The following is a 10284-nucleotide window of genomic DNA, read 5'->3' as shown; positions in this document are numbered from 1 at the left end:
AAGTGATCATCATTTTTAAATAAGATGAAATATAACTAATAACATAAACTTATTTCAGTGTATTCATGTCTCTGGTTTATTTATTAAATATATATTTAGAAAGAAAAGATATCCTTTAAGGAATCTCACTTAGCATTGGGAAAACTCAGTCACTTGGTCTAAGATAGCAAAGTTATTTTCTTCAGTGAATTCTGTTTTTTTAAATTATTATTATACTTTAAGTTCTGGGGTACATGTGCAGAACATGCAGGTTTGTTGCATAGGCATACACGTGCCATGGTGGTTTGCTGCACCCATCAACCCATCATCTACATTAGGTATTTCTCCTAATGCTATCCCTCCCCTAGGCCCCCACCCCCCGACAGGCCCCAGTGTGTGATGTTTCCCTTCCTGTTGTCCATGTGTTCTCATTGTTCAACTCCCACTTATGAGTGAGAATATGTGGTGTTTGGTTTTCTGTTCCTGTGTTGGTTTACTGAGAATGATGTTTTCCAGCTTTATCCATGTCCCCTGCAAGGACATGAACTCATCCTTTTTCAAGGCTGCATAGTATTCCATGGTGTGTATGTGCCACATTTTCTTTATCCAGTCTACCACTGATGGGCATTTGGGTTGGTTCCAAGTCTTTGCTATTGTGAATAGTGCCGCAATAAGCATACATGTGCATGAAAAAGTTGGAAGTTAAAAGTTAATGAATAAAAGAACATTGTGGATGCATCCCAGTTTTGCTTAAAGCCTAAACATCAGATACAGTTTGGAGAGGAAATTCTAGTTTGTTAACTACTAAATGTATGAGTTTGACCAACTTACTTAGCCTGTCTGTGTGTCTACCTTCTCATGGATCAGATGATCATAATGTAATCATTGCCACATGGTTTATTTTGTGTGATTATTTTAGATCATGTATGCAAAGTGCTTAGTCCAGTGACTAACACAGATTAAGTATTCCATAAAAGTTAGTATTTTTTAAAGAACCTCAGGATATAATAATGCTAATGTGAGGTTTCAACACAGTAAATGTATTGTTCCTCTCCTCTACACCAGGAAGACCCTTCACAGAGAGGTGTGCTCCTGGATGTCAAGCCTGGAGAAGAGGTAACAGCACAGTACTGAGGAGCCTACAGTTATCAATACAGCTAGGAGCAAGTTCATCCCAGAGTCACAAATGCTCCAAACTGAATTGAGCTTGAGAAATTGGAGATTTCAAAGGAAGTCCAAGATTAGTACAATGGAAATGGGCTTCAAGGCACCCTTCAAACCACAAAGAACCTGAGAAAGAAGAAATAACTGAAATATGAAGGCTGAATAAACATTCAAATTAGAAATTATTAGGAAAAGGTACCTACACAGATGACAGTCTGCAAAATTCGGAATCAGCAGAAGCAAGGGTAGTCCTGCTTCTGGCTTTTCACATCTTTTCTACCATATGACACACGAGCAATTTGATCCTATTTAAAGGATCAGTAATATACAGTAGGCTACTTGGGGCGTGTCCTGGGGGAACTTGAGAAATCCAGAGAAAAAGCAAAATAAGTGATTCGGGTAATATAAAATAAGTCCTATGAAGACCAATTAGAAGTATAATGGCTGTTATGTCTCAATAAAAGGGGAGTAATTATTACTTACAGCACTTCCATGAAAGTACAGTATTAGAGATTTGACAAACAGCTGATTTTAATGTTCATAGAAGACTCAAAGGACAGAATGCACTTGGATATATTTCTGTTTATAAAAAAGGAAAACCATTTGACAAAGCTTTGTAAAGATCTGCAAAATGTACTATGGGAACCTTGACTCTGATATCAAGACAGTGGTCAATCATCTTCCTGAGATGGTGTAGTATTAATAGTTAGCTAGGGCTTTCATAACAAAATACCATTGGCTGGGTGGCTAAAACAAAAGGAGCATGTATTTCCTGACATTTCTGGAGGCTAGAAGTCTAAGATCAAGGTGTTGGCAGGTTGGGTTTCTCCTGAGAACTCTCCCTGGTGCACAGATATTCCTCTTCTCGCTGTGTGCCTGCATGCCCTTTTCTCTGTGTGTACATCCCTGGTCTTGATTTCTGTGTCCAAATTTCTTCTCATGAGGACACCAGCCAAACTGGATGAAGGCCCACCCTAATGGCTTCATTTTAATTTAACCAAACTCTTTAAAGACCATCTCTAAATAAGATTCCATTCTGAGGCACAAGGGGGTTAAGAATTCAACATATAAATAATGGGAGGACACAGTTTAGCCTGTAACAGATGACTTAACTGGTGATGGTAACCATGAGTCACCAAAGACCTCTTGTATTTTCCCTGCCCTGTCCTACCCCCAACACACAGGCACATAGCCCGTGTTTTCAAAATTTTAACCCACCAAACCATATGTTTAAAAATCTAATTACTTTGTTTACCAGATTTCAAATTAAGATAGCTGTAACTACATATGAGAGTTGCTTAACATCATGGGGAAAAAAGTGTTTTATGGTGGATAGATGTGTATTTGATCCCACACGAAGAAACTTGACCTTTCAATTCTGAAAGCAAATGCATAATTTTGGTTAGATTTCAAAATACTGAAAATTTCTTATGGATTTCCATTTCCACTTTGGAGAGGCTGGGGTGGAAACCACTGCATTAGTTGTTAACCTTTCTAAAAGTGAGTCTCTGGTGAGGTTATTTTCTTCTGTCTTCCAACTTTGTGGTTTTATGATAACACTTAGAGTTGGCCTTTGAAAAATAGCTGGTCCCCTTAGTAGAAGGCTCACAAATGATGTGGGAGACATATACGGCCACCCAGGGGCCTAGTCCCCTACTTTTCATAAAAACACTCTACCCTTTGGTGGAGAATTTTCCCCCCAGCATGCATCGTTCAGTGAATTATGAAAAAAAAAAACAAAAAACATTTTGGTCTCCCTTCTGAAGAGGCAGACACTTCAACTATGCTGAGCTAAGTGGACAGTCTCTTTCTGGAATCTGCATCTTAACCAAAGTAAAAAAAAAACAAAAAACCCACATTGGAATGCATTCACCCAAAGAATTATTGCCTGCTATCAAGAACACCATTTGTTTGGGTGCCTATCATTCTTAAGCTTGACTTTTTCATCCTTTCATTCAGATCTGGGAGCACTCTCATGACCTAACAACAAAGTTCCCTTTTCTTCAGTTATCTCAAGTTAGTTTCTGTTACCCGAATGAGGAAAAAAAAAAAAAAAAATCCTAATAATACCAACTACACTAATTTATAAGACTTCAGACAATTAACATCTGTTTATGGCTATCTTGCTTCTTTCAATAATCCCTATCATCCATGTGCCAACTGAGAGTGGAAATACCTTTGCCAAGCAAAATAATTTTCCCGAATGAGGCATTAGGAGAAATGAGGGGGATATAACTATGCAGGGATACTCTTCCTGCAACCGAGAATCAGCTGAACGTTTACAACTGCAGTCCTCAGATGTCATTACATAGCCAACTAATTTATGAGAAAAACCTACTTTACTAATATTTGCATGTAAATGTACCTTTTATGTATTTGGAGCCATTTGGTCCTTCGTAGCAAGTTCTGGGTCAACAGTTCTCAAAGTGTGGTTCCAGGACCAGCAGCATCAGTGTCACTTGGGAACTTTTTTAAAAAGCAAATATTTGGGTACCACTCCCAGACCTACTCTATCAGAAACTCTGCAGGCTGGACCAGCAATCTGTGCTTTAACAAGCCCTCTAGATGCTTCTGATGCTTACTGAAATTTAAGTATCTTTGGGTTAAAGTATTGGACTGGAATGAGATCCCTCACCTCAGTAGCTAACACCTTTTCTCGTGGCTAGAGAATATAAGAAATTCTTAAAGGCATCCCTTTAGGGGTCTTGTCCTAGTTGGACCAAAGCCCTCCTCTTCACTCTACTCCTAGCACTTCTTCATCAGTTGCCTCAAGAAAGAGAGGAATGGTCATTAATGAAAGGCAGGAGGTCTGAAAATAGAGCAGTGCTGTCATTTATGCAAAGCCTGCAACCTCATTTCCAACTATTTGATTGTTTTATTTGCCCAGAGGCATTACTTCTCACACATTTGGCTCCTCTCTTTAGAAGGACCCCCCAACTAATCATTTTCATGTGCTTCAATGCACTGCTCTCCCAAGTATTCTTTTTAAATTGAGTGAAAATTAAAACTAATGCATACAGTTCCATAATAACATTTCTTTTAATGAGACCCATCTTCTAATGGAAAGGACTGCCCTACTAAATTAAAAGTACGGAAATATATAAAACACCTAATGCAGCACATGAAACCAAAAACCTAATTTATTCATTCATTTCACTAGACAACGTGATGAAGCATAACAGTAACATGAGAAAATGAAGTTGTGTTCCCCGTCTCCTCCCGCCATTTCCCCTTTTCTACTTAGAAAAGGTCAGCATGAGAAAAACTTGACCTTAAAATCTACTTCCCATAAAACGAAACCAGTGAAAGCAAATACATTCCATGTCCTACTAATCTGCAAATCTAATTGTAAATTTTTTTAAAACCTCTTTATTATATAAAATCTTTTTTCATTTCTAATGTCTTTAAGATTTAAAAAAATTATTTTAGCAAGCCCAGGATAATTCCAAGTAATTTCAAAATCGCTATCGCAATAGTACTTTGGTTATAGGTTAAAAAAAAAAACAAGTACATAATCTGCAGTGTTTTATGAGGTTATTAATTTGAATTATGAAATTCTAATTGCCTAGGAGTTTGTCCATAAACCACCACTCTCCTCTAGTAGGATGGAAAAGAACACAAAGTATTCCCACCAGGAAGCTTGGAAGCTTGTCAGAACCTACAAATGTTTCTCAGACTTCATGGTTTCTTTTAGAGCTTTGGATATTTTGCAAAACCTCTGATCAAAAGGTAACCATGACCTCAGAGGTAGGGGGGTATGTGTGCATGTGTGTGTCTGCACGCACGTGCATGTGTGTATTTAGCTTTCTCTTGGCATGGCTATGCACGCTGAAATGCTGGCATTGCAAGAGTCCAGACTACGTTAACTCCTCTAATGACTGAGGTGTTCTTATTTTATAATGACCACTAACTAAATGAAGATTATTTGGTATGTGTGTGTGTGTGTGGATTTGTGTGTGTGTTTGTGTATTTGTGTGTGTGAGTGTATATGTGTATTAGAAGCTTTTACTTTTTATGTGTGTAATTAAATACTCTCATTTTTTCCAGTCACATAATAATGCAAGTATCCCCATATTTACTTCAGACCTTGGTAATTAATACATTAAGACCACAAATCTTGTTTTAAGATAGAATACTTTTCTATGAAGGATATGAGCTCAATTATTTATTCTATTTAGCTTTTTTCATTTTTAAAAAACAACATCTGTTTCCTTAAGTTTTCACGATACGGATAAAAAGCTCTTCATTCCACACATCTCATCATGCAATTGACCTACATGTACACAGAATCAGAAGATTAATGTTGAACTTATTCCCATAAAACAGCATGAGGTCCAACTACAAGCCACACAAAATAAATGTTAGTTGAGTAACATTATAAAAGTAGTAGTGACAGTTTTAAAATGCCTGTACAAAGGAAACTTGTCCACAGCTAAAGCTAAAACAAAGAAAAAAAAAAAAAACCTTCAAGAAACAAAACAAATGGAAAAAAAGAAAAAAGAAAAGAAATAAGAAAACCACTTGAAATGAAACAATGTTATAAACTTCTTATGTAAACACCCTTATTTTCTGTAGTTTGTAACCAGAATCTAATTCCTAGTGGAATCTTGAAGTACATTGTAAATACTAATTAACAAATCCATACTACCCTCCCTGGGTGGTTAAAAAGAAAAGCCTGTAGTGATCCAGGCAGTTCATGAAATTTAAAGATGAGTACTTGGACTGTAGGATCAGTCATAACAATGATGTGTTGTAAAGAAAAGTATCTTTATTCAGACCTTTGCACAAGTCAGTGGCTGTACTGGACGAATCACCAGCTTCTAGACATTGAGACCAATCATTCAGCAGCAGTGTTTCTTAATTGACTTTATTTGGTTTTGGTGTTGAAGTAGTTTTCCTCCAATGAGTAGGTGGCTCAGTGAGAATCCCAAAAGAAAACAGCTTCTAAAAGGGCTTTTGGTACTTAGAGGTTTTGGAATAATGACAAGAAGAAGCATTTTCCTGGAGTAAATATTATTCCTTGGAACAAATCAAGGTATTGACTCTAACAACAACAACAAAAGTTAACAAAAATTCTGTACAGCAGCAACTGGGATAACTTCTGAGAAATTACTTTCTAGTGACATTAAAACAGTAAATATTCAATCTGATTTATAGCTGTTTTTTCTTTTGACTGAAAATGTGCAATGTATGTGGCCTGAATACATGTTCTTGTCTCAAATATTCTACCACACACATTTCCACCAACTGTGAAGGCAAACACATTTTGACTAATGTTATTGCTTATGAAAATTTTCCTTATAACTTAAAATCCTAACTCTGTGTTTTCTTTTGAACATTCACATTTATAAATGGGCAATTGTTAAACCACTAGCTATTTCTCTTAGAGTTACCATAATAAGGTGATAAAGTAAGTGATCCAACCTTTCACATACTATGAATTTTCTATTTTCTATGTGGGAATACCATGTAGTAAGATAAGAATCCTTAAGAATGAGAAAATTTTAAGAATGATTCTTAGATGCCAAGGTCTCTCCTTACCATTTCTCCAATAAGGTTGTTTCAAGTTGTCTGAAGTTGTCTTTCATACAAAAAAGCAACTTAGGTAAAACTTGTCTGATCTTGTATTTTTAAAACCATTGGCAACATGCATTCCTCATTTAGCTGGACTTGGGGATTCACCCAAATGGAATAAAAATACACTGGCCTATTCTCCTAGTGTTATAGATGTAATTTGGCTAGAACACTTCCTTAGAAGTAAGACATCATTCTCAAAAATCATTTTATATGGTATTTAGAACACTTTATATGGGACATAAGGTGTTTTATGAATAAGTCTCACGCCAGATGCGGAAGATGAATCCCAGAGGAGGCGAGCAAATCTCTGTCTCCGATTCAGGAGCAGAGTCCACGTCAAACTGTTTTCTATTCAAGCAGAGCCCCAAAGGGTTTTTCAAATCCCAGTGGCACCTATTAGCTGCCAGGAGCCTGTAAGGTGTGTGAATGTAAGTTTCTGGCCAACACTGGTACCTCCTATAGCCTGGTGCTGCTAGGTTCCCTGATGGGGGCCTGCGATCAGGTTTGAGTGCCCTGTAACAATGGCATTTAATGAGCCATTCACCCAAATAATACCAACTGTTATAAGGGAAAGAAGCATGGGAGGGTTAGGCTGTGTGAGACAACCTGGAATTTCAATTCTGACTGTGCTATATGTTGATTGTATGACACTAGGGTGCTGCTAAATTTTTCTAAGTATCACACATTTCGACTAAAATGATTGTGCTGGTCAATCTGCTATGTCTCAGATCCTAATTCACCTCACTACATTCTGCTTTGTGTGACTGAAGCTGGGACTCTACCAACTACATTTCTTTGGTGCTAGCTGGCTTCTTGTTAGGTTATTCAGAAGAAGGGAATGGGGAAGCCTTCCTTCTTCTCTTTTTCTTTCAGTTCTCAGTGACTCACCTGCCATGAGTCTTCCCATAGCAGGGGAACTGTTGGCCCTAATTTGTTGTTGTTGTTGTTGTTTGTTTGTTTGTTTTTGAGACATAGTCTTCCTCTGTTGCCCAGGCTGGAGTGCAGTGGCACAATCTCAGCTCACTGCTACCTCTGCCTTCTGGGTCCTGGTTCAAGCAATTCTCCTGCCTCAGCCTCCTGAGTAGCTGGGATTACAGGTAACATGCCACCATGATCAGCTAATTTTTGTATTTTTAGTAGAGACAGGGTTTCACCATGTTGGCCAGGCTGGTCTTGAACTCCTGACCTTGTGATCCACCCACCTCAGCCTCCCAAAATGCTGGGATCACAGGCATGAGACACCATGACCAGCAGCCCCAGTTTTTACTGTCCTATTGGCACTCACAAAATGAGGCTCACAGTCTCATAGAGGTATCAGTAGCAGACAGGCAGTGACTCCTCCTAAGAAGCCTAAGTTCCAACTTCTTGGCACCCATTGATTGACATTCTACATTCTGATATTTTTAATTACTTTCCTTTATTGCTCCAGTATTAGGGGTTGTAGTGACTTTCTTGATTACTTCCATCTTCCTTTTTCCTTATTCAGCAAACCAACACCTGTGTACCAACAGCCTATGCTAAATTATTTCCATTGGATTACCCAGTGTGGTTTCCATTTCCCTGACTGGTTCCTGACAGATACAATATAAGATAGAACTACTTAGTTAATGTTTTATGTGGATTAAATGAGATACGGTATGTCAAATGACTGTTACAAGGTTTGACATATAAAATAAATTATATATCTCATCCTCTTGTAACATTATCTCATATTATTCAAAAGTTATCATCATACTCATATCATTATTCATGCCATATCCATTTTTATTTTATACTTAAACCTATCAAAACTCCTCTCTCCATTTGTAAAAGCTAATCTCATTGGCACAATTCCCCTCTGCCAATATATTAAGTTTCTGCAAGTTGTGGCCTTAGATATAAAGTCTTTGAATTGACAGAAGAACCTTGGCTTTCTAACTCTCAGCTACTTTCAATAAGGTATGGAATCATAGAAGACATTTTTAACCACAAGCTCCCTGATGCACTTTTAAAAAATTATTATTATTTTAGTGTTTGTGAAATTGTACCACTAGAGTTATCTTTGCATATTGGAATAAAAAGCCTTGTTGCTCAGTCTCAGTAGTGACATGACAGGACCATGATGTGTCATCAAAAGATCTTCCAGTTCTTCTCCTTAATCATCTATTTTCAGTAAGAATTAGTAAGCCATTTTTATCCATAATCAGCCCTTACTGTCTTTAATATCAAAGTGAATATTCTTTATTTTCTCATCCCCTTTTAATATTATCTGATATTATTCAAAAGTTATAATCATGCCCACATCATTATTCATGCAATATGCATTTTATTTCACACCTAAATCTACCAAAACTCAGTTGAGAAAACTTTCTCCAAGTTTATGAGAATATCTCTCATGAAGAGGAATTCATGAGAGATACCTATTATAGCTTTTTGCAATATAGTAATTAATTGTTCTCAAACTAGAAATTTTGTCAGCTCACATAGTTAAAATATCCTAACTTTATTGCATAGAATATGTTTTTTATCATGACTTGGGACAGCCTAGAGAACCTGACACAAATATTTGCTGTCTGATTTGTCAATCTTTAATATTTTTATAATGGGATACATCATCTGAGACTTCCATTTTTTTCTGAAGGCAAGACCGAAATACCAAAATAAGTATGTACATAGTATATTTCTTGAAATTTATCAATGTAGATGGTTAAAATAAAAGTTTTAAGATCTTTTCTAATTACAGACTCAGTGAAGAGAACTAACCTTTGAAATAATGCTAGGGACAATAAGCCATACTTTTTCTTTCTTCACCTTATAGCTAACTGCCCCTCCATAGATATATTAAGACATGTGTAAAGAAGTAAGCACAATCCTAATGAAACAACTAGATTTTAAGTAGAAAATAGAAATGTTTGATCTTGCGTTGTTTTATTCATGAAATCAATAGTATGTGCAAGTTGAAAAATTCCCAATACTCTGGCACAGAAATTAAATTTGTGAAATGAGGAGTCAATCTCTTTGCTTTTCAATTCTCCATCATTATGATGATAAACTCAGTGGATGACATAAGTTATTGCCTTAGAACAACTAATGAATCCAGAAATGGCTACTCACTTTGAAATATGTGCAGATAACAATAACGACAGAGCAGGAATCACCTGATCCTGAAATGAACAAACTCAGCATGAAAAAAAAAAAAAAAAAACTTAATCATCTCATGACTAATCCCTTGAGTTAATCAATTATTTAACAATATTATCTTTCCTATGCCAATGACCCCTCTATGTGTCTGAACAACTTGAAGGCGTAACAAGGATAAAGAAATCAATGAGAACATAAAGTCTACATTCAGTTTGACTTTCAGGACACCTGCAAAGTCATGAATGTGATAAAGATTTATGATAACTTCCTCATTGTCTCCCCCCTATAGTATGCATGCATCATCCTTTACTCCTAATCCATAGGTAGGTAATAAAATTAGAGAGTTATGATGACAGGGACTTAAAAGTCAAGTGTTTCTTACAAGGCAGGGGATAAAATGAGATTGAAACTCTGATAATACTCTCTATTCATTTGAAAGGATAC

This window comes from Rhinopithecus bieti, unplaced genomic scaffold (assembly GCF_001698545.2).
Source record: "Rhinopithecus bieti isolate Rb0 unplaced genomic scaffold, ASM169854v2 scaffold_14009, whole genome shotgun sequence".
Classification (NCBI taxonomy): Eukaryota; Metazoa; Chordata; class Mammalia; order Primates; family Cercopithecidae; genus Rhinopithecus; species Rhinopithecus bieti.
Note: the sequence above shows the minus strand (reverse complement) of the source record.